This window comes from Peromyscus eremicus, chromosome 23 (assembly GCF_949786415.1).
Source record: "Peromyscus eremicus chromosome 23, PerEre_H2_v1, whole genome shotgun sequence".
NCBI lineage: Eukaryota > Metazoa > Chordata > Mammalia > Rodentia > Cricetidae > Peromyscus > Peromyscus eremicus.
In genome coordinates, this window is record NC_081438.1 from 17,890,170 (window position 1) to 17,914,944 (window position 24,775).

At 45.7% G+C, this 24,775-nt stretch overlaps 1 protein-coding gene across 1 annotated transcript in view; it reads right to left on the reverse strand.

Moving 5' to 3' along the window:
• Positions 1-24,775, reverse strand: part of LOC131898586 (transmembrane protein 132D-like) — a 278,475-nt gene that overhangs the window by 147,237 nt on the left and 106,463 nt on the right. The gene's annotated exons all lie outside the window — the stretch shown is intronic.

The following is a 24,775-nucleotide window of genomic DNA, read 5'->3' on the forward strand; positions in this document are numbered from 1 at the left end:
GACATTCTTATCATCTTTGTCACCATAACCACAGCCTCCACCATCATCATCATAGATGCAACCCATCTTCATCATCACCACTACAACCTCCATCATCAACATCATCATCATCATCATCACAATCTCCATCATCATCATCATCATCTCTTCTTCTTCTTCATCGCCACAACTCAGTCATCAGGATCACCATGACAAGCTTCCCTTCACCATCACCATCACATACTTCATCATTATCATCATCAATCACTACAATCCTAATCTTTGTCATCACCACGACAACCTCTCTCTTCATCCCCATTACCACAATGTCCACCTTGATCATCATCACCACCACAATCCCTGTCTTCTTCATTGTCGCAAAGCCCTCTTCAACATCATCAACAACACTACAGTATCTTCATTATCAACACAACCCCTACCTTCATCATCATCATCATCATCGTCGTCATCACTACATCCATCTTTATTACCATCACAACTACCATCTCTTTCATCATCCCACCATCTTCTTCAACGTCATCATAATCCTCTGTCCTACGAATTACTTACCATCAGCTGGATGCTATTGTAAAGTCATTATGGCTCTAGAACAGTTCATCCTCAAAGACCCTGCTAGGTCAGTTGCCATGGGAAGTCTTATCTCTTTCATGGCTCCAGAGTAGAGGAACAGGCCTTGAGCTGCAGGTAGGGCAACACTCTAGGCTCTCCCTGTATCGCTGTGAACTTCTGCTATTAGAGTTGATAAAACTAAATGTAACCATTTTCTCTGCTACTCGCTCAGCGTTGGTTGGCTTGCTACCCAGTGTCTACTCATGATTTAACCAAGGTCATATTCACCAAGGCAGTTCACCTTCCATCTGAGACTCCATTTATCATCTCTCCCTCCCCTTTCCCTTCCTCCATCATGGAAGGGGACCACATGGTCCCACGGGCTATTCTGCAAAGTACAAATACCCCTGCCCTTGCCCAGAAGCTGGATGATGGAGGCCCTCTTTGCACGCATGCCCTTATCTATTTCTAAGAAATTTCAAAAGAAAAAAAAAAAAGCCTACATGCGATGGGAAAAGGCAAAAGGACAACACAGTAATTTTCACAGTTTGATTTACAAACTGCCTTGTAGATCTGAAGAAAGCATGTGTTTCCCACTGTGTCTTCCCTTTCCTGTTCCTTGGGGGAGAATATAAAAAGTTTAGAAGCTAAAGTCCCAAGGGATGCTTGGAGGTGTCTGTTCTCCTGGGGAGAAGATGGAGGTACTCTCAGCAGTCTGGGTAACATGCTCTGCCCAGTTCCTGTCTGCACCTCTGAAATCTTCAAGGAATGGGGCATAGAAGAAAATGGAGACATGCCTGTCCATAACTATTTCTCCTTCCACTGGGGACAATCTTACACACACTCTGCAGGAGAGGACATGGAGTCGCCATGCTCCAGGAAGGACATCAGGAAGACTGGCAGTGGCACTGGGAACAGGATCCTGGGAGAGTTCCCAGCATTCCTTAGCTGAGAAGAATGGGACTCCTGGGTTTACACTACGCAGACACCATGATTCTATTTACAGGCAGCACCGGGTAACCTAGAAGGGCCGAAGAGTGTTGGCAACTTGCCAGACCGAGGGCACCATGTGCCTAGTCCCCAGTAGAATCCTGCACTCCTGGGCTGAGGGACACCCCCTCCCTCGATGTTCAACCCTGCACACAACACTGCACAGCCATTTGTTTGGGGGGAGCTAGGGTCATGCTGTATGGCTTCACAGGATGAGGGTTCTGGAAAGTTGTGCCTGGCTTCCTCTGGACATGGTCCTTTTCCCCTAAGTTGACGATAGTGTGTGTGCTTTTCGAGACATCAGGCTGAGCAGCACACATGACTACAGGGTAAGCCCTCGGAATCTTCCTAGTGACTTATTGGACCTGGAGGTGATTTTGAGAGCTGGTAGCTTCCTGCTGAAAGACTACACTTCCCAGATCCCCTTATGGTCTATATGAATCATTTCCTCCCTTATAAAGGTTACAGCCAGCTTCTTCCTGTGGGAATTCTCTCTCATCGACCCACATGACAGGAGACTTACAGCCCATCCATACATGTAGGTGAGATCTGAGATGACCCGCACACTGTGTTTCAGTCAATAAACATAGTCCTGCCTAGAGGTCAGACTCGACTGTCCCCCCCTTTGGCCTTTCCCAGCTCCTTTAATCCTAATAATATAATGCCCCCCCCCCCCAGTACACACATTAGTCTATAACAACAAGGGGGATTGACCACTTATGGATAGCCCTGGGTGCTAACATTAGTAGTTTTAGAAATGGATTGTAGTGTACAGCATTGCTTCCATGGGGGAAACGAATGTGCTTTGTGGGAGTTTTGTTTCTTCTGGTGTTTGGATGGGACCCAGTGCCTTAGGCATGCTTGACAAGCACTTTGTCACCAGGTGACATCCAAGCCCATTTTTTGTATTTCAAATGACTATACGAGCAGATGTTTTGGATACATCATTCATATAGGTGAGGTGTTATGTACAAGGCTGTGTGCTCAGGATAATTTTCTAGCTAAATAAGTTTTGGCTTCTGCTTTGTACAAACTCGACTTAAATTATAGGCAGTCAGGCATGCTGGTGAAGGGGTTGAGGAGATGGCTCAATGCAGAATGTACTTGCTGAGCAAGCATGAGTTTGATCCACAGTGCTTACATAAAAGCTGGGCACAGAGGAAACACTTGGAATTCCAGGGTTGGGGAAGCAGAGACAGGAAGGTCACTGGGGCTTGCTTGCCAGCCAGTTTAAGCCAAATCAATGGGCTCCAGGTCTCTCTGCAATTTGAAAAGCAAGGTGAAATAAATGAAGACCCCTGGGATGGGCGTGTGCCCTCCACGTGCGCTGAGCACGCGCACGCGCACACACACACACACACACACACACACACACACACACACACAGATCTACTAGTGTAAAACTTCATTCACCGTGGACAGCTATTCTTTCGAGATATGTTAGAATGGATTATAGAGGCTGTCCCAATTACTGTGTGCTAGAATTCTATTGAACCAAATTTACTTGAAATAAATAGGTCATCAGCCCGGCTTTGGCAATCTTTTTATTGTCTGGAAGGTGCTGGTACCTAGGCCTTTGCTGACATATAATGGGCTTATATTTTGCTTAGATTTGATTCCTAAGTAGGTCATTTAGAATTTGGATGATTGTTTCTCAGTGAGTGGTTTTCCCAATGTACAGGGTTATTTATTTAACCCATGAATGACCTGAAGTTTCTATAGCCACTGCGGTTTTGAAGAGGAAATTCTTTCTAAGATTTACCGTGGAACACTGGATTTGCCTCTTTCGAGAACAGACTTTCCTGAGAACACACACACACACACACACACACACACACACACACACACAGAGCCCGAGAAAGGCCCATGCCATGTGTGAGCATTACCTACAAACATCTGCAAGGTTGGCTACCTGCTCCTTGGAGATGGATCCATAGTGTTTAGCGAACACGGTGAGACTGCATTAATCATTCTGACACAAGTAGTGGTATGTGGGAGTCCATGGCAGGCATGTAGCATGAATCTTAACAGTTCTTATTCATAAAAACATACTCAGAGCCTGGTATTGGGGTGAATGCTGGAAGATCAGAGAAGCAGAACAAGCCACAGCTTCCTCACCTCGACAGTTCGTCAGCTGATCCTGTTTCCTCAGCCTGGAAGCTTCTGTGTCCTCATCCCAATGGCTCTCAGCTGAACTGCTGCTAGAAGCCTGAAAGCTTAACCAGCCAAATGCTTCTAGTTTCTGGTCCTCACACCTTATATATCTTTCTGCTTTCTGCCTCACTCCCTGCGATTAAAGGCTCACTTTCTGGGATTAAAGGCGTGAGTCACCATGTCTGGCTGTTTCCAATGTGGCCTTGAACTCACAGAGATCCAGAGGGATTTTCTGCCTCTGGAATGCTAGGATTAAAGGTGTGAGTGCCACCATTTTCTAGCCTCTGTATCTAGTGGCTGTCTGTTCTCTGACCCCACATAAATTTATTAGGGTGCACAATATTTTGGGGAACACAACACCACCACACAGGCAGTTCTTAGAACCTGTGGAGACCGGCATTACTGGGTCTGAACCAAATGCTAGTTCCATTTTTGTTTATGACAAGCGGGTTCCTTACAGTCATTAATGGAAGTTTATAACCCACTTGTGGTTCCATAAATACAGGTTACCCTGACAGCCTCATTACCAGAGATAAACATAGCACTTGATTTCCGAAGACACTTTATCGTAGATTTACATTTAATAACACATCCACCATGGTGAGAGCAGAAAAGCCATAATTTTCCCTAGAGTATGCCCATGCGGTGAAGGCTGATAGAGACAAAACCTGCTTGGGGTTAGGGGATGGTGTGCTTTTAAAACGTACTAGAAGGAGCTGTGAAGTCTAGACACATGCGTTATGTAGGATGTTTATATTATGTACATAGCATATGCACAATGTATACCCACAGCCTCAAGCACAGGACTCAGGAACTTACCTGAAATAGCCAGGACTAGCTGGCAGCCTGGACACTGAACGGAGGGGCATAATGGCTATGTTTGTGCCTCCACCTATCCCTCCACATCCCAGCCTCTGACTCTGGGTAATACTTAGCAGCCTGCCCTCTGGCAATGTTGAACTCAATCCTAGATCCTAGATTCTACATTCAGGGTATCTGTCCACCACCTTGTGAAGGAGGTTGACAGTTAACCCAAGCCAACCTACCCAAAAGCTCTCTCCTGGGAATTTACGAAGCACTGTACCCTGGTAACCCCCCCCCCCATTTCTCTCCCTCCCTGCCACCTTGCTTCTTTCTCTCTAGTCTCTGACATTAACATATGTAAATGAGACATTCATTATCATATGCAAATGATCACTTAGCCTCAAAATACGCAAATGATCCAGGATCCAGTCCATTGAGGTCAACACATGCAAACAGTCCTCTAGTATTAACATACGCAAACTGTCCCCTAATAACGTATACAGGTTGTCCCTTGCATTAACATATGCAAATGAGCCTGTAGCATTTGACATAGGCAAATGATCTCCTAGCACTACCATATGGGACAGGCCCCAGGCATTAACATATGCAAATGACCCTGCATTAATATGCAAATTATTCCCTAGCACTATCATGTACAAATAGCCCCTGTCCTGCATATATACAAATTCACCTGATATTAGCTTATGCAAATATTTCTAAATCTAGCTCTCCCAGGCTGTCCTTTAGACTATGAAATAGCCACCAGCCTCCCATCCAGTGCCTTTTAAAACTGGACCAGAGGTGATTACTTCATCTGCCATAAGGCTGACTGAGGTGCGGTCTGAGACCCCTAAAATAGGCTTGCTTTGGAATAAGACATTGCATTTCTCTGCTGTAGCCGCTCACAGCTGGCCTCCTTCATGATGGGTGGCTCTGATCCACTCAGATACTCAAGGGTCAGAGCAGATCCTGATCCCGCTGTTTCCAGGCCATGGTTTGCAGCACCTCTGTCTTGAGCGCCCCAGCCATTGGGAAGAAAGGAGTGGCAAAGAACGGGCAGGACAGACGGACAAACTCAGGTGCGCTCACAGTTTACTAAAAGCAATTGACTGTCTTTGGCCACATATGGTTACAGGTGCAAAGGCTTCTGGGAAGCCAGTCCTCACCTGGCTACTGAACCTGCCTGCAGTGATTCCCAAGGAGAGCTAGGATTCCCACCTCAGTTAAACGTGTCCCGCATCCTAGAGACCCATGGGGAGAGCTAAATCCCCCTGCACCATCGCACACAGGTCCACTACTACAGAGAAGCCCCACGTGAACAGCCACCAGTGAGCATTCAGTGCAGGCACATTTATGAATGGTTTGACACATGAGTTATTAAAAGTGCCTGCATGCTCAATAAAAGAGGTGCCCAAAAATATGGAAGTTAAAAGAGATGAAAGAGAAATAAATTGGACTCAAAAGGAGAAATTTGAATATCTTTGCTCCTTGTGAGGTTTATTTAAAATCTGTGAGGGCACATACATGTGACAGAATGGAGAAGAGAAAAAAATGGAGAAAATTGGGACAAAGAAGCATGGGGTGGAACGAGACTTTGACAGAAGTTTAGTGCATACAGAGTTCAGAGCATGAGAAGAAAACCTTGCGTGGTCAGTACAGTACATGTGTCCAGAGGAATGTTCTGGAACTAGAAACGATCACTTGCCAAGCCGAGATGAACAGCCTACCATTGTCCGTAATCCACAACCTGCTCTATGATTCCTTGGAATCCGACAGTGGGAGGAAGGAATGGGCCTCCGGGATGTCTCCTGGTCAAGAGGGAAGGCTTGCTGGGAGCATCCTTTCTTGAGTTCCAAAGGAGAAAAACTTTTCCAGAGCCTCCTCTCCCAGGGCGCCAAGTCCTGCTAACCACCAGCACCCATCACCCATAGCTGCATGAGACTCTCCTGTCTGCAAAGCAGCAGGAATGCTCACAGCTGGACACCAAACGTGGGGATGGATGCTGCAGAGGCCTCCCGATCAATATAGGAGAACACACATCCATTCCTCAGTTCAAAGACCAGTCGATACCATGATGAATTTTTGGAAATGTTTCCTGTCCCTTGTTTTCTCTCATTAACTGTGGCCAAGAATAAAATAATTCCCATTTTCTGAGGGGTGGCAGCCAGGTACCCCGTTGATAGTAAGTCTACTTCTAATTTCTGAGAGATCTGACTACATCGCTTCCCCTGAAGTCCATACATCATATAATGTTCAGTCCTAGCTCTGTCTTGACACTGGTCAACAGGCATGAGCCTTCCCAGATACCACTGTCCATCCTGTGAGAGTAATGCCCCCATGTTCCCATGTTCCCTTGGAGTGGCATAGAACCAGACCTTAGGCTGCAGAGATAGTCTTTATTAAGCCTCTTCCATCCTGACTTTGAGACAGCAGTGGTTTGAAAGAGAAATCTCCACCACAGGCTCAGGTAATTGGCCCTGTTTGAGGCGGCTAGGGAACCTCTAGAAGGTAGAGCCTTTTTGGGGAAAATACTTCACTGGGGGTGAGTTTTGAGAGCATCTAGCCTTCCAAGTCCATCTCTGCTTTCTGTGTGATTGAAGATAATCATCTGTCAGCTTTCTGCTCTGGCTGCCATGCCATCCTTGCCATTACGGAGACTCCCCTCACTGGGACCATAACCCACCTAAAGTCTTTCTTCCGTAAGTTGGTTTTAGTCATGGTGTTTTATTACAGCAACAGAAAACCCACTAATATAAGGGCTATGCCAATTCGTGCACGCAGCTAAGGCAGACACAGACGGGAGAGCGAGAACAGAGCGTTCAACATTAGGCAATTCCAACTTGATAGCATGTTCTCCAGCAGGAAACATATTTGAATGTGCCGTGTTGGTGCCGGCATATGTGTTGATGAAGCTGGCACTTTCACTATTGAAATACTGTGGGCGACACACAACACATCACAGGCGAAATGAAAAATAAATATGTCGAGGAGGGATGGCTATTCTCTCATTCCTATGAGCCCTTTGGCATCCCCCCCCACCGACCCAAGGATGCACACACATTAGAGGGATGTTCCATTACATATGACACATGGGTATGTGCTGATATGGAGCTCAAACCCCACAGCAGGATCTATTATGTATTCCGATCTCAGCAAGCGTGACAGGGGATGTGATAGTTTGAATGTGATGACCCCCATAGTGTCATAGGGAGTGGCACTATTAGGAGGTGTGGCTTTGTTGGAGGAAGTGTGTCATTACGGAGGTGAGCTTTGAGGTCTCATATGTGCTCAAGCCACGCCCAGTGTGGCACACAGTTCACTTCCTGTCACCTATGGATTAAGATGGAGCTTCTTCTCCACTCTCAGCTCCTTCTCCAGCACCATGTCTGCCTGCATGCCACCATGTCACATCATGATGACAAGGGACTAAACCTCTGAAAATGTAAGCCACCCCAATGAAATGTTTTTCCTTTATAAGAGTTGCTGTGGTTATGGTGTCTCTTCACAGCAATAGAAACCCTAAGATATGGGGTTGGAGGCGCGCGGGGGGGGGGGGGGGAGGGGGGAGGTAAGTGTCTCTAGAACAGCTGCCACCTGCTGGAGATTAAAAAGGGAAAAGCCAAAGACCTAGAAGGATTTGTTCACAAGAAAGGAGAGACTCTATGCCTGAGGGGGGTGGAGCCAACAAAAGAGGCAGGTGTGTCATCAGGGGAGGGTGTGGTCAGAAAAGGATGCTGGCTTCTGAAGGGGGTGTGGTCTTATAGTGGGTGTGGCTTCCACAAAGATATCTCCCTGGCTAAGTCCCACATTGCACAACTTGTGGGTAAAGTGTGGATTAACGAAACACAAAGAGACCATAAAGGTAGTCTATGCTGTGAAATCCAGGGAGATATCACAGGCCTTATTCACAAGGTGGTTGTACAGACATTCCCAGTTCAGGCTACCACTTAAAGCTTTGCTTTGACCACCTTCAAATTATTTAAGGTACTGTGTCACCATCCCAAAAATTTGCAAGCACAAATACACTCATGCTGAGAGAATTAGCCTAATGTTATCAGTCACTTCTGAGACTCCGTTAGTTAGTAGGACCTCAGTGTGTCAAGTATGTGCCAGATGGGTGATTGAACCAGTTAATGAATGCACTGAGAAGTAAGAAAACAGCCAGATGTCCATGACTACACCCTCACTATCAACATTTTATCAACCATTCTCCTATGTACTTCTTTATTCATGTACTATCTCTAATGCTATGTAAACAGGATAAAACCCAGGTTAGCCACATGGCCATCAGCTGGAAAACTCACCATCCAGGGAGGTTCTGGTCAAAGTTAGTATAATATAAATGGGGCCTCCTTGAGTTCAGCCCTGCACACTTTGGACATCTACATGTGATGGCTGTGTATGAGGCATGCTGCTGTGATCACAGATGATTCAGGTTTCTTTATCAACTCCAAAGATAACTAACCCAAGCCTGATTCAGAAAGCTGTTGGGCTGCCAACCAACCTAGGCAATCAACACTTAGGGAAGGAGAGGCCCAGCCACAGAACATGGCAGGCGGGCCTGTGGGGTATGAAGTCTCCTCTCAGGTCTGCTGCCTGCTTGGAGGACCCCTGAGGTCCTCTGGGTATCAGAGCCTCTGCAGCCCCAGCATATGGTAAGTGGCTTCCTTTGCCAGTATAGCAACCATTGACTCTTTCAGGCTGCATCAGAGTCTAGAGATTCCTGCACTCTTACAGCTCCCGGGCCCAGCTTTCCACTTCACAACTCAGTGCAAATAAGACAGCCAAAGGCCCATTTCCCTTCTGACCTAAGCCCAGGGGACATGTGACAGAGATGGATAGAGAAGGTTGTCAGCTCCACAGTGTAGATGCTGGCAAGGGGTGACCCCATCTCCCAACAGAACACACTGTCTCCAGAGGACAGTGGCATGTGGGAGCAGGGTCAGAAACCAAGCTGTGACTCCTCCGCTTGGTCACCCCGTGAGCCATTCAACAGACACCTCCTGGGTCCCATCTGGCTTCCAAGGGCTTTCCACAGCACTGGGAATGCACAGAGAGGAAGCCATATGCCAGTCATCCTAGAACTAGTGAAAGACAGACACACAGACACGTGTGCATGTATGCGCCTACACAGATGTGATGCTGATAAGTCCCCTGTAGGTTGTAGCTGGGGGCTGGGAGTGAAAGTACTATAGAGACCTCCTTAGCGTATGGCTTACATTCCTGCCAAGCAGCAATTAGAAGCCATGGTGGGCAGAGGGAAACATGCAAACAGGTTCAGGGCTCTCTTTCTCATTTGATTCGCTCTCTGGGGACTGGAGTAAGGAAAAACAAACAAACAAACAAATTGCCCTGGTCCCTACGGGAACCCCCCCCCCCAGCAGTTCAGGAGGCTATTTGCTATTACTTGAAACCCCACGGGCTCCTGTTTGGGGGCCTTGATTGACAGCTTATGGGCTTGGGGAAGTAATCAGATCCTGAGGACCTGATTGATAGATTAACACACTGATCTATCAATAATAAAAAGGCCTTACTGTGGTAAAAGAGGCAGGAACTTGTTGGAGGAAGTAGGTCACAAGAGATATGTGCATAGGAGCTAGGTCTTGTTCTGTTTCCTTCCTGTCCACCATGACATGAGATGCTCCATCATGTTTTCCCTATTGTGAGGAACAGAACCCTCCAAGACCCTGAACCAAAAGTCAGTAATCCCTCTTTGTGTTTGTCCCAGGTAACTGAGTATAACAAAAATGACTGCCACACTGTTCAAATGTTCCACCACTACAGCTTTACATTTGATGTGTATGGTGAATGGTGTACATACGTGGTTACACATGTAAATGCAGGTGTGTGTGTGTGAATATGCATGCATGTGGAGAAATCCAGATTCACTTCTCTATTACTCCCTGCTTTATTCCCTGAAGATGGGTTCTCTCACTGGGTTTTGGCTAAGCTGGAAGGCTAGCAAGCCCCCAGCAAGCTTCCTGCCCTGCCCTAGTGCTAGGGACACAGGGGCCCGAGGCCACACCCAGCTTTTGCTATGAGTGCTGAGGATGTGAACTTAGGGCCCTGTGGTTGCACAACAGGAGTTCTACCCCCAGAGCCATCTCCCAGCTCCTCACTAGGTCTTGAGTGAATATGCTGCTTATGGGTTTACCAGCATCATCAGCATCTCCTGGCAAACCACCTTCTCTAGGTGCAGAAAGGATGGCGCAGAGAGGATGGGGACCACCTACAACGGGGACGGTAAGGGATGAGAATGGAAGCAGAGAGAAGGTGAAACAGGGCAATCAAGGCAGAAGATGTGACACACACCAGAGACGACAGTCACTGGAGAGGTACAGGGGCTGCCAGGCCATGAGGGCCAAAGGTCCAGTCCCTGTAGGCATGAGAGGGCTTTGACACTAGCCACTAGGGAGTGGCGCATTGCCCCATCAAAGCCCATATTCAGTAGCTGTGGCTACAGCATCCTAATGCTTGCACTGCTGTTGGCTGCTGGAGGCTGAAGATTCAACAGCTGCCACATGCCAGGTCATTAATGTCCTGAGCAATAAGTCACCAAGCTGAGTATAGAGAGCCATGAGTCTGACTCTAAAGCCCAGAGCAGTAGGCCACTGGCTCTCAAGGCCTGGAGCTGTGAGTCTCTGGGTCTGCAAGTGTAGTCCCCAGGCCTGGGACACTTGGGAGCCTGGGATTGTCAACCCTAGCAAAGTTTCTCATCTACTCATGATCCTTGTGGGACTACAGCAGAGGGACCTGAGGCTGATTGCATCCGAAACAAGGATTGCCTCGAGGAATCAGTTCTCACTTTCTTCCTTGCTCACCTTGAAATAATTACTAACCAGTTCTGACCCTTCCCAACAAAAACGAAACCAAGTAAGACCCAGGCTTGCCCTCCGTCAGACATCAGACGCAGACTTGAAGTTTCAGTCTGTCGCAAAAGTTCCAAAGTTAGCCAAGCCGATAATCTCCACGTAGAAAACGGGACAGATATTCACAGAGAAACAGCTCTCGGGGACGGTGCCAGCACCAGGATTTCATAACATAACATGGCCTACCCTCCCAGATCTCAGAGCATCTCAGTGCACAGGGGGCTGAGATTCGCCTGCTGTTCAGGGTTTGGGGTAAGTCATAATTTCATTGTCCGTGAAGAGCCGCAAACCTAATTTCACCACACACTTACTACAACTGCAGGTTGGTTTCTGCTGCTCTCTCGAGGTGTCCAATTTTTGAAGGGAATTGCTTAAGCATACTTTAATTGAGGGACATTTTCCACATCAAAAGCAGGACTTCAGCCAGCAAAAGCACATGTTCTAGGATGTCTTTGGGGGAGCTATAGTGTTTAATTAAGTATCATCATAGTAAAAATAATACCAGGATGTTGTAAATAGTGAAATCAGAATGAATGGGACTGTGAGAAACACTTCTTGTCCTGCAAATTTCTGTCCTTGACTCTCCTGTCCTTTGCTATGTGTATTCTGAGAGTCAGATATGTGTATATCTGGATTTGACAGAGTAATAATCATGTGTGTGTGCTAACTTGGTATTGAGAAATTAGAACCAACCCTACTCAATGGCCACCTTGCTGGAGAAATGGGTGATTTCCAATCCTGGATTCTGCCAAGTGCTTCAAGGATTCTTCATATGCACTTTACAAGTTTTTTTTTTTTTTTAGGGTAGCCTGCTCTAACTTTAACTATCAACTTGGTCTAGCCAAGAAGCACAGAGTGGACTGCGTCAATGGGCAGATTGCCTGGATTAGACTTGTCTGTGGGAACTGTCTTGGTTGTTAATTAACACAGGAGGGCCCAGCCCACTGTGGGTGGCACCATTCCTTAGGCAGGTTGCCCTGGCCTGTATAAGAAAGCTAGCTGACTATAAGTCTGGGAGCAATCAGTAAGCAGAGTTCTTCTGTGGTTCCTGCCGTGTTGTGAAGTGAGTCCCTTGGTTGGAGGTAATGCTGTATGGAAGAGCAAGCAGACCTGTTGTTCAAGTTCTTGCTTTGACTTCCTGCCCCTGACTTCTCTCAGTGATGGGCCTTGACCTACAAGAGTAAGCCAAGCCAGGCAGTGGCAGCACATGCCTTTAATCCCAGTACTTGGGAGACAGAGGCAGGTGGATCTCTTGTGAGTTTGAGTCCAGCCTGGTCTACAGAGTGAGATCCAGGACAGCCAGGGTTGTTACACAGAGAAACCTTATCTCATGGGTTTAAAAAAAAAAAAAGAATTAAGCCCAGTAAACCTTTCTTCACTAAGTTGCCTTTGGTCAGCAAGCAAAGGAACTACCATGTCAAAGAGATGCACAGGTCAATTGTACATGTGGAGGGAGTACACGTGTGTGAAGGTACCTTTTGCACATGTGGGCATGCATGTATGTATGTGTGCATGTATGTATGTGACTGATCTTGTATGTGCAGTGGAGGAAGGTGTTCCTCAAGCATCATCTGCCTTTGCTCTGAAATAGCCTTCCCACGGGCCTGGAATCCATCAATATGACCAGGTTCACTGGCCAGGGAGATGCAGGGATCTACCTGTTGCTCCCTCCCCAGGGCTAGGATTATAATCTCGTGCCACCACACCAGGCTTCTTTTGATCTTTCTCACTTGTATCCTTTCTTATAAGCATTTCTCTGACTGAAGTATCTCCCAGCCCCACAGGTTCACAGGTTCATTTTCGGTGGAATTTTGCTAGCTAAATGGCCACTGTTAGTAGTTTCATTTTGTTTCTGTGATAAAAACACAATGGCCCAAAGGGACGGATGGATAAAAAGAGTATATTTTGGTTTATGGTTCCAGAAGGAGAATCCATAATGGCGAGTGAGATACGGCAGCAGGCTGTCAGAGCAGAAAGCTGAGAGATCACATCTCAACCACATGCAGAAAGCAAAGGCAAGTAGGAAGTGGGGCAAGGCTATAAACTCTCAAAGCCTCCCCCCGCCCCGCAGTGACATACTTCCTCCATCTCCTAAAGGTTCCACTCCCCCAAACAGCGCCACCTACAGGGAAAACAAGTGTCCAAACAGCTGAACCAGTGGGGGACATTTCTCACTTCAACCGTTACACACCTATTCAACAAAACTCTGCTCATTTCCACAAAACTCTGCTCATTTCCACATTTACTGGCATTAACATCATGCCTAAAGAGGGCTTTCTCAACCTTTCTGCATACTCTTATCTTTAATCTCTTTCTGGCCTTAAAAACCTTTCACAGCCTGTGTTTGTTTCTCTGTTATCACGTTGGCTCGGGGTTTATTGTGTATTAAAAATGCCCCCATTTAGGGAAATCAATCTATGGATCCTCCTAGAGTTTATTCCAGTGTAGATGCAGCTTTATGTTTCTATTTGTCTTTTATCAGTATATTTACTAGATGATCTGTCCATCCAGCACCTGCAACACAAAATCCCATCATTAAAAATATATTAAACCTGCCCTGTGCTTTGTGGCTGATGGTTGGTCTTGCAACTCCCTGTTACTGGTCTGAGGACCTTCTCATACTCCGGATGCCTTGCGACACACTTTAGTGTCTTGCAGGGGCCATTTTCTTCCTATGGCTTTTTCTTGGGAGGGGGGAGGGGAGAAGGTACAGCTATTTTGATGTCTCACATTTCAATAGGAACCATTTCCGTTTGCATGTTTTCAAAGGCACTTTGAGTTTAGAAAAGAAGAAAGGAGATAGGAAAGAAGAAAGGAGTATAAATAGGGCACGGAGTGTTATAAAAATCACTCCCAGGTTTGGGCCACGCCAACCTCCAGTCAAAAAGTAGCACATGCCAGTCAATTATGGGGTGACGGCCCACAGCGGTCATTCTCCCAGGAAGGCAAGTGGTTAAGTGTACTGTTGGAGGACCCAGGGGATGCCTGAGGTTGATTGTCTTGGATACTCCACACACAGCAACTTTCAGAAAGATGGGGATGCGGGGGCTTAGGGTATACACTGGTGGTTTTCCACACTTTTGGCAACACCCTTGTCCCCAGTGAGAATGAACACAGACATAAGCCTTTTCTCTCTTTCTAGTTTCAGGGTGGGGTGCAGTCCCATAGAGCAGTGGTTCTCAACCTTCCTCATGCTGTGACCCTTTGATACAGTTCCTCATGTTGTGGTGACCACCCCCCACCCCATCCATAAAATTATTTTGTTGTTACTCTGTAACTGTAATTTTGCTACTGTTATGAATCATAATGTAAGTATCTGTGTCTTAGGTGACCCCTTGTGAAAGAATCGTTCTATCACTGAAAGGGTTGCGACCCATAGGTTAAGAAACATTGCCAGAGACGAAGCTCAGGGATGTCCCCAGGAGCTAGAAATGAGGAGGGAGCCCTCTCTCCACCGCCTTTCTCTTCCAAACCCCCAAGCTTTGTGAGGGCTTGGGACTTCACCACAAAGAAAAAAACAAGCATCAAGTGAGCTTCTGTGAAGGGAGAACGTTCTAGTTAGCTTTTCTGTTACCTTGGGAAAGTATTATAACCAGATGCGACTTCAGGAAAAAAGGGCTTGTTTGAGATGAAGCGCCCAGGTCACAGTCCATCACTAAGGGAGGTCAGGGCAGGAACTCAAGCAAGAACTTGGGAGCAAAAACCATGGAGGCATGCTGCTTAATAGCTTGCTGTCTGGCTCATGTTCTGCCTGCTTTCTTATACAGCCCAGGACCACCTGCCTTGGGGATGGCGCTGCCCACAGTGGTCTAGGTCCTCCCACATCAATCATCTATCCAGACAGTTCTTCACAGACATGGTCACAGGCCAATCTGATGTGGGCAGATCCTCAGGTGAGATTCCCTCTTCCCCAGGACTCTGATTTCTGTCAAGTTGAAGGAACTAAGTCTTGCTGTCTGTTCTTAAGCTCTGGATCCAACCAAGCCTGAAACAGAATCAGCAACTGTCTTTTAGGTTAGAGAAAGCATCTAACCTTTGTAAATTTCTTCATCATCTTGTATTCCTCTTAAATTTTTACCTTTTTATATTATTTTGGTAAGAGCACTGCTCAGGCTTGAATATGCTCTCAAATATCCCATAATAGACACTTGATCCTCAATTCACTGGTGTTGAAACTGGGTCTTTTAAGAAATGATAAATTCAGGAGTGCTCTGCCCTCAGGAGATGGATTAGCAATCACAGGAGTGTTTCCTGGTAGGGAACCATGCCTTCAGCCTTCTCCCATCTGTCCTCTGCATACCCCTGTGTTTCCTGCAAGTTGCTTGAGGTAGGGCCTAGACCTTGGATCTCTCAGCCTCCAGCGCTGTAAGAAATTAACCTCTGTTCCTGATCACTTAACCAGTTCTGTGCATTCTGTGATAGTCCCCCAAATTAAGAAAAACACTTAACACACGATTCCCACTTCTAACAAGGTCTAGTGCACAGTCACTGTAGCCTCTGCAATGCCCAGAGGCTCTGTGAACTGTTCCACCTTGTGTAATTGAAAAATTGTGTCCACCTATCCATGATTCCCCTTTCCTGACCCCTGGCTAAGGTGACCATGCTTGTACTCTATTTCTGTGTGTTCGGTCATTTTATGTCCCATTTATGACATCTTGGATGCCAGAGCTAATGCAATTTCTTTACATTTTTACAGCATCCACGTCCTCACTTAAGCAGCCGGTGATGTTGAAGAACTGAGTGTTGGTCCAGCTGGGCAGCTCCATTCTGGTACTAATGTTCTGCATGACCATCGAGTGGTGACGGGCACTCAGCTGCCTCTGTGCCTTCCAATCCATCGAGAACATGAGAGCAGGAACAGGTACACTTAGGTGGCAGGCCAGGCAGACACACTCAGAGCCCTGACCCCTTCACATCCACTCTGGGCTGGAGATCATACGTCTGATCTGGCCATTAGCTCTTTTAGCACTGTGTGGCAATGGATGTTCTAGAACCTTCTGTGAAGCCAGTGGCTGGGGCAATCTGGGGGTTCACGGAGTCCCAAACTGTGCTTAAGTCTCTCATTGGCCTGACTTCTCTCAGGCCCAGCAGTCAACCCCGCAGTCTGCAACTATGCATTTATTTATTAATTTTACTTCATGAACACTTAACATAGCTCTTCTCTCATCTACTTAACGATTGTCTGATGAGCCAAGGAGCAACCTGAATTAATCCCTGACACTTCACTGCTAAGTGAAATGCTCTTAAATATACACATATATTTAAATACATATATTGATTAAAATATCATTATTTTAATGAGAAAATTATGATTTCCATTCCAAGTAGGCAACTCTTTAGATGTCAAAAGGTTCATCAATGTTTGTGTCCCATTAAATGGGGTGTGCGAGTGTGTGTGTGTGTGTGTGTGTGTGTGTGTGTGTGTGTGTGTGTACTGAAAGTTGTAAGTCTCGTCTATCATCAGGGCCAAGTAGACACTCACTGGTTCTCGCTCTTGCTCTTGGTTCTATGTTTATTTGTTGGCAGGAAAGGCAGGAGAAGGTTTCCCTGGGGCAGTACAGTGCAGGGTGTAGGTATTTGGCCCCTGGAACACATATATAAAGCCAAGCACAGTAGCAAATGCTTGTGATCCCAGCGTTGGGGAGACAGAGACAGGAGGAGCTTTGGCGCTCAGTGGTCGGGTAGCCAAAACTACTTGGCAAGTTTCAGACAGAGAGACCCTGATTTAACAAAATGTGTATTGCATGCATGCATGTGTATACAAGTTTGTGGATACCTGAAGGCATCCTCAAGTGCCATTCCTCAGATATTGTCCACCTTGCCTTTTATTTTATTTTTAAACAAGAGCCGATTTCTGTCAAAATGAATTGTTATTCTGTACATATCAATTTTCCTGTGTCTGTGGAAAACCTTTGACAGCCACCATCCCAGAAACTAGGGGACTGCATTAGCTCCACCACTTCGGGGACTAGAAAGAGGGTGTCTTAGAAGAGGAATGGCCTCTCCATGATGGTCCCTCTGACAAGGCTTTCTCTCCCTGAGCTTCAGGCTCTTGACAGACACCAGAGCACAGCGCTTGCAGCTCCCTTCCAAGGCAGCGTTCAACGGCCCCCACGGCAGGGCACTTAGCAGACCCCTTGCCGGAAGCTCTGATTTGCCAGCTGCCAGCCGTTCCACATCCCACACACTTAAGTAAAGATTTCACAGCCATTACCAGTCTCAGTAATGACACCTGCTGAAAGCTAAGTGCCCTGCCAGCCGTAAACCACAAAGAAAACACAGGCAGGTGAAGATGGACACTGTGATAAACAAGAAGGAATGCTGTGCTTTTAATTGATTGATTCGAGTCCCCATCCAGCTGCCGCCATCTCCTCCTCTAAGTCCCCTTAGTGTTCAGCAGACATGGCCAGTTTCATCCTCCGGTGTTGATGGTCAAGGAGGAGAAAGCATGCCGGGTACTTGGCATGGTTCTCTCGGATGGAAGAATAAAGCCAGGACAGGTAGACCAGCCTCAGGGCTTATCCTGTAACTCTTGCTTTGGTGTTTATAGAGTCCCAGGTTAAAGTTCAAGATTACCACACCATGTGGAGACTCTACCTCAGAGTGTAGGCACAGGCCAGTGTTCTGTGTGGTGTGACTATGTCTGTGGTTCCAGGTGAGAACTAGGACCAGCCACATAGAACACTTAGGGTCAGCCTTTAGAGGACTCAAGGTTTTTTTGTTTTGTTTTGTTTTTGATCTTCCCACCTCCTTTAGCACTTCCTGACCAAGGTACAGGCATTCACAGGAATTAATTCACCTCTGGTATTGTTTTAACAAACAGTCCAAAGAAACCCATGTATTTTTATCTTTATAGTTATTTTCTGTTACTGTGATAAACATCATAAACCAAAGAGCAACTTGGGCAGGAAAGAATTTAATGTACAGCTAGTTCTTATCATGGAGAGAAGTCAAGGCAGGAACTCAAGACAGAAACCTCAGGCTAGGAATGAAGCTGAGACCACGGAGGAACACTGCTTACTAGCTTGCTCTTTGTGACTTGCTCAGTTTGCTTTCTTCCACAGCCCACTACCATCTTCCTAGGGGTGGGACCACCCACAGTGGGCTGGGCCCTCCCACATGAATCATCAGTCAAGAAAATGCTCCTACAGGCTTGCTTACAGGCCAATCTGATGGAAGCAATTCCTCAGTTAAGGTTGCGTTTTCCCACGTGGCCCTAGCTTGTGTCCAGTTGACAAAAACAAATGCTTTTGTCACAACTCAGTTATCATCTGCTGGCATACAGAAATTAAGAGATGGACATGTACATACTCCAGCTAACTTCCAATCTTCTGATTCATGGTATGGACCTGGATACATGGTATGAACAGGACACGGATATCACACAGATTCAAGTTTTACCTCTATACTCGAGAAATTTTTATAGGACCCTGGGCATGGAGGTCTATAATACAAGTGTACAAATCAAGCACATATTGATCATAAATCATAAAGAAATTCATTTTAAAACAATTCTTTGGACTGCATATAATTCTGCCATTTGTTAAAGCCAAGAGCAAATTTGAATATTCATGAGATGGATTGCTTGCTCATTTTGACACAAGTAAATAAATCTTGGTTGAATATCCAATACTGCAGGATGGAAAGCACCTTCACTGTTTTCCAGAGCTGATCGATAATTTGATTTTATAATCATCCGTGCTGAGAATTCTGCTTCATACAAATGCCTAGCATACAATGGAAGAAATGTTTAGAGCCATATCAGAAATTATTGGGACTTTTTTTTTCCAATACGAAGCCAAAATTATTTCATCATTCCTTATGAAATTCAAGTCAGCAACTCAAACAGCAGGGATTTTTTTTTTTTCTAAATCAACCATTCTAACACCACACCATCCAAAGATATACAAATTTGACACACTGAGGAACGAAGGTAGGAAAATATTAAAATATGAAAAAGTCTTTGTTTTCTATTATTAAACTCTTCTGTTTCCATAACAACGGAAAACTTTGTTCTGGAAAAACACCTCGAGTCACTGTGTACAGTGGCTCGTGTCTGAGCTGCAGAGTTGCAGGCAGCCCTCACTGGAGTCGGATGGTCTGACTGCCTGCTCGGTGCAAAGCGTGGAGGCTTTGTGCTGGGAACTGAGGCCACAGTGAAGTTGCAGAGGACAACACGGGTTAGCAGCGCTGCGGAACACCTTGGAGGCACTACACATTTGATTTTGAACGAAATTTTGTCATTTGCCCTTTCAGAAATCTGATACTAGTGCCTGCCTTTACACACTGAGTTACACAAACCCCAATCTAGTTGTAACCAGCAGCTTCTTAAGCTGGGATACAGAGCGTGGGGTTGGGTGGAAAAAGTTAACAACGCGACATTGATGTGAAGTTGGAGGCCCCACCACCCATCCACCTGTCCCTGATGCCCAGCACAGGCTCAGTCAGCTTGGGAAGGTCTGTGTGCTCTCAGAAGCCATGAAGAAGCAGGCCATGATAGGACACTGATCTGTGTTATTTTCTCTGACATAGTATTGCTCCACTTTCACAATCTGATTCAATACTCAAAATGACGAGCTCTCTGTTTAAAAAAAAAAAATGTAGATTTTTGGTTTGTCTTGAAAGACAATATAATTCTTAGACCTCATGCCTTGATGATACCCCGCCATGATGGACTGTGTGCTCTAATGCCGTGAGACAAACTAAAACCTTTTCACTCACTTGTTTCTGTCAGGTCTTTAGTAGTGAGAAAAGAATTTGACATAATGATCACTTTCTCTCCTCTACTGAGAAAAGCCTGGAGACCAAAGAACCCCAGAGAGTAGGCAAGTGATGGATGTGGAGTGCTAGATACCACAACAATGGCCCAGACCAAGCTAAGGGCACCTGTAGGACACTCACCAGGGACACTAACAGGCTCTCAGCAGGAAGGACCACCTGAGGAATGCCATCTGGACACTGCAAGATGCAGAACAGGAAGTGTCTTTCACCTCAGGTAGATGAGACAGAAACTCAGCCCCAGTGACAAGGACTTCCACCAGGAGCACAGGCCTATTGTCCTCTTGCTCATGCCTATTAGATGCCTCCTCTCCTGTTTCCCTGTGCCTGATGGAGCTCTACTCATTTGAATGATTCTTTCCTTTCATCTCACTGTGGCCTGGAACCTTCACCCATTTCAATAGGTATTTCACTCTATGCTTCCAAGGCACCGAGTACCCTGCCAATCCCCGGGCTGTCAGTAAAGACAATGGCAATAATAGGAACGGAACAAACTGCAGAATCTCTTGCCAACGCTTCTTTTACAGTGAGGAGTGAGAAGCTGATTTCACAGAACTTAGTCTCGTCTTTGGTTGGCGCCAACAGCCCAGGGGCATTCAGCACAGAGCTGGCTGCACACGGCTCGCCTGAATGGATGCCTGGGAAGAGAGCGAGCCTACCACAGACCGTGTTTGAATTTGAGAATGCCCTAATGAAAAGGTAGGTCGGGTTTGGGCGATACCTTTCAAAGTTCAGGCTGTGACTGGGTATGTAGCCAGAGAATCACATCTCGGCACATCTTTCCCGGTACTGTGGTGGCTTGAGCATGAGCACGGTTTAATGAACAGAAAGGGAGAGACTGGGTATACCTCATCACAGCAGCAAGAGAAGCAACGGTGTTCCTTCAAAGATGTTGATGTATCAAAAGCCACAAGACAGTCCTTAAAGGTAAAACATTTTTAGACGTCTTAAAGCTTCTTCTGTGGTCCATTCGTCTCTCTGCTTCTTCACTGGAGAGGCAATGTGACCAGCTGCAAGATGCTCTCGCCGCCGTGTCTTCCTGGAGATGATGGACCGTACCCTCGAGCTAGGAGGTAAAATAAGCCCTTCCTTCTGTAAGTCGTTCTCATCGGGTAGTATGTCACAGCAGTGAGAATATTATGATGTCATCCAAGCCTTTCAATGTTTACGGTGTGAGCCTCATCCTTTACTACAGATCCCTAGAACCTGCACCCAATGGCAAGCAAACAGCAAAACTAAAGAAAAAAATTGGGCTGGCCAGGCAGTGGTGGCGCACGCCTTTAATCCCAGCACTCAGGAGGCAGAGGCAGGTGTGAGTTCAAGGTCAACCTGATATACAACGCAAGATCCAGGACAGGCACCAAAACCACACAGAAAAACCCTGTCTCAAAAAAACAACAACAACAAAAAAAAAAAAAACAAAGAAAGAAAAGAAAAAAATTGTTTCTCAAAGTGAACGGATCTTCTGACACATTTTTTCCATTTTTTACTCCTCAATTATGGATGTCAGAAAAACACAATCTATGTAGGTATGAGAATGCTGGATCAAAATGTGCTGATTAACTCTTGGTTTCTCAGGGATGTGCACGAATTGTCTTCTGTTTTCACATTGCACACCAGTCTGTAGGAAACACACCTTCATTAGATGCTATCCAGAGTTCAGAAGATGCCAGTAGAGTCCAATTTCCTCTGAGCCTCCTCCTCTAGCATATTGAAGTTGCCATCACACAGTGTGTATGATAGTATGGTCTCTCAGAAGAACATTCCCTCTCCTCTGTGACATCTTCATCCTCTAGCAGACACTCATGGCGGGCGGCTACCACACCACTCAGCAATCATTGTCCATTCTCCAACCTCAAAGAAAAAGGTGACATTTCTGCCTTGGCCATTTCTCCTAACTACACTTGACACCAGGATTGGCATGGGGCTTCCTCAACCCAAGCTCACTCTGACAGGTCTTCCACTACACCAAAGTGCTCATCTTTCTTCTCCATCAATTCCATGAAACTCCATCTTCCACAGGTGTTCTGGTAAAATGAATGGAGCTATTTCAGGGTATCCCAAATTGGCAGAAAATATTTCAAAAATGACAGCTAGGTTGACTTCCTTTTTAAGCAGTGAATGAAAACATTTTTTTACAATTTTCCTTGGGCCACTTTTATATTTGACGGTCCAATAACCCAGTGACTTTGCTCACATACAGCCTGGAAATGCACAGTCCAATCAGATAGCCCCTGGTCATGTGGCTCTATTTAAATTTAAATTAGTGAGAGAAAGTTAAATAAATTCAATTCCCTGGTTGCATACCAACAGTTCAAGAATACACAGGCCATATGAATGAGGAGAGGAGATGGATAACCCCTGTGGATGAGGGCCACAGATGTACAACTTATATGGATGAAGAACATGAATGCACACACTGTATGGATGAGGACCACTGGTACACAGCGCATGTGGGTGAGGACCACAGTTACATATCCCACATGGATAAGGGCCATAGTTATACATCCCACATGGATAAGGGCCACAGATGCACAGCCCATGTGGATTAGGGTCCTGACATTGGACAGCACAAATTTATCATATTTCCAACATCTTAGGAAATTCCACTGGAAAGCAATGCTCTAGAGTAATTTTGACAAAACTCTGCATCCCCGGGCACATTTTGAAGTTGACATTTAAAATTTTCTCTCCTAAGCTACAAAGGTTGGAATTTTCAGTATATTGAAACTATTGACATTTCAAAATTAACTGTTACATCTTTCTTTTAAAAGTATTCACTAGACTCCAAATACCAGGGTGATTTGATACCCACCATTATTCACATATATAGTTTCTTCTTTACCAGAGTTAAATTCTCTATTTGTTTTCTTTCCCCCCTTCCGTTCTTGTTATCTTGTTCACAGACACTTCCCCTCAATTCTGTGCTGATCTCTGAATGTCTTTTATCGATCAGTCTCATTGGCTGCAGTTAAAACACATAGAAAGATTTGTTTTTCTTGTGATCCTGAGCCTCCCAATAGTTACTCCAAGAAATAAAAAAGAAGAATGATTGCCAGAGACCTGTGCTGGGGACACAGAGTGTCAGAGTTAGCTTCAGCTGTCAACTGGACACACTTGGAACGAAGGAGCCTCGACTGAGGAATTGCCTCCATCAGAGTGGCCCATGGGCACGTTTATGAGGATATTTTCTTAACTGCTAATTGATATGGAAAGACCCTGCACAAAAAAATGAACTCCAATGGATTAAGGCCCTCAACAAAACTGAACCTTCTAGATGAAAAAGTAGGGAGTACATGTCAAGATATAGACATGGGTAAGGACTTTCTGAAAAGGACTCTGATCACTCAGGAAATGAGGCCGAAAATCAATAAATGTGTCTCATGAAGCTAAAAAGCTTTCACATAGCAAAGGAAACTTTCAACCAAATGAAGAAATGCTATATGTAAAGGGAGATCTTTATCAGCCATAAATCCAACACCAAATATACAACAAATCCAAAGAAAAAATAGAGAAAACAACCCAGTTTTAAAAATAGGCCATGGGATTGAACTGTGTGTTCTCAAATAAAGAAATATAAAATGACAGCAAGAATTTTTTTAAACGTGTTGAACATCCTCGACCATTGTGGAAATGCAAATGAAAGCGACTTTGAGAATGCATGTCACCCTAGTTGCAATGGTTACCATCAAGAAAACAAACGACAGTAAATGCTGTCGGAGGGTGTGGGGAAAGTGAAACCCTTGTCTGCTCTTAGTGAAGATGTAAGTTGTTACTATCACCATGAAAGTCAATGTGGAGGGTTCCCAAAAAGTTAAAAATACAACTATCACATGACCCAGCCATGAAGGTCAAAGAACACATATACTGCATAAAACATTGAAGGCAGACCTATAAGAAGTCAGGACATAGAACTGCACATGTCATTTTGGCCTAAGGGAGTCACATGATCTGAGTTTACCGTACAGGATCAAGGGAGCATAATAGTGCACTAGGACCCTATATTAGTTACTTTTCACATTGCTGTGACAAAATACCTAACAAAGGCAACTTAAGGAAGGAAGGAAGGAAGGAAGGGAGGGAGGGAGGGAGGGAGGGAGGGAGGGAGGGAGGGAGGGAGGGTTTATTTATTACTATTATGTCAAGGGTGCAGTCCGTCATGATGGGAAGCCATGGAGGCAGGTGTATGAGGCAGCTGCTCACATCAAGTCTGCAGTCAGGAAAGAGAGAGATGAATGCTGGTGCTTAATTTGCTCCCCCCTCCCTCCCTCCCCACCTCTTCCCCCCCCCCCCATCCCTCTTTCCGTGGTTTTTCAAGACAGGGTTTCTCTGTATAGTTAGTCCTAGCTATCCTGGAACTTGCTTTGTAGACCAAGCTGGCCTCAAACCCACAGAGATCCACCTGCCTCTGGCTCCCAAGTGCTGAGATTAAAGATGTGCACTGCCACTACCCAGCTGCTTTTTCCTTTCTATTCAGTCCAGGACTCCAGGTCATGGGCTGGTACTACCTACATTGGGATGGGTCTTCCCACTTTAGTTAACCCTTTCTGGAAACATCACACACACACACACACACACACACACACACACACACACACACACACACACGTGTGTGTGTGTGTGCACGCGCT